The following is a 1440-nucleotide window of genomic DNA, read 5'->3' on the forward strand; positions in this document are numbered from 1 at the left end:
TCGAGAAGTTCATTCCGGAGTATGCGGCGAGCACCTGAGAGGAAGAGCTTTGACCTATAAGATTATGAGGCATGGGTTCTATTGGCCAACAATGAAACAAGATGCACTTGAGTTTACACGAAAGTGCGTGAACTGTCAATTGCATTCTCTACAAAGTCCCTGGCCTTTCGCCCAGTGGGGAATCGACATAATGGGTCCCTTCCCTATAGCCACAGGACAACGAAAATTCATCATCCTGGCTGTAGACTATTTTACAAAATGGGTGGAAGTAGAGCCCTTGGCAAAAATTACTGAAGCGAACGCCAAACAATTCTTATGGAAGAATATAATTTGTCGTTTCGGTATTCCAGCAAAGGTCATCACCGACAATGGAACTGAGTTTACTGGAAAAATCTTTACGTTTTTTTGTAAAGATTTTCACATTCAGCTCGTCCACACAGCTATTTCCCATCCTCAAATAAATGGGCAAACAGAAGTCACAAACCGAACAATTCTGAAAGGACTGAAGACAAGCCTAGGAAAGGCTGGGGGGCAATGGGTTGAAGAACACCCGAATGTCCTATGGGCTTACCGCACCACAGCCAGAACACCTACAGGAGAGACTCCGTTTAACCTCTATTTCGACACAGAAGCAGTCATACCAGTGGATATAGGAGTCATGAGCAATAGAGTTCAGACATTCGACTTCAGTAAGAATGAGGAAAAACTCAGGACGAATCTAGACCTCCTCCCCGAGGCAAGAGATATAGCCTCACTTAAGACCGCTGCATACCATCAACGGATCGCTCGTCACTACAATCGAAGGATAAAACCTCGAACTATTTCTCTTGGGGATTTAGTTCTGCGAAGCCTTGAAGCTGCTGGAAAAGGCCCTCAACGTAACAAGCTCTCCCCCCTATGGGAAGGTCCTTATTTGGTAGCAGCTATGGTCAAGCCTGAAACCTTCAAGTTAAAAGACGCGAACGGAAAGACACTTCCCCGAACTTGGAATGTAGATAACCTTCGCAAATACTATCAGTAGAAGATTGATGTCACTATTTGTTATGTGTAATATTGTTCGTAACTTTCGTTTTGCTTTGTAACTGTGCCTTGTATTTTCTTTAAGGTTTTTGTATGTTGTCGTAGAAGAACACTTGTCTTTGTATCCCTAAGTTTAATAGGGAATCGTCGTGCTGTTTTATATAATACAGTAATGTGATGTTTGCTTTGTCATTGCATTGTCTCTTCTATTATGACCTTCCTCTTATGATTCGAGAAATACACAACTCATGTTGTATCTCAATCAATAAACGACTAATCCCAGGGAGATCTAGTCCGACCTCTTCCACACAGGTTAAAATCATCAAGCAAATGCTTTGATTAATAACCTCGGATAGGTCAAAGTGTCCCAAAGCAGATATCTCTCGCATTCGTGCAGGTTAGAAAAACTTTCTCAACATT

This window comes from Dendrobium catenatum, unplaced genomic scaffold (assembly GCF_001605985.2).
Source record: "Dendrobium catenatum unplaced genomic scaffold, ASM160598v2 fragScaff_scaffold_1381, whole genome shotgun sequence".
In the NCBI taxonomy this organism is placed as follows: Eukaryota; Viridiplantae; Streptophyta; class Magnoliopsida; order Asparagales; family Orchidaceae; genus Dendrobium; species Dendrobium catenatum.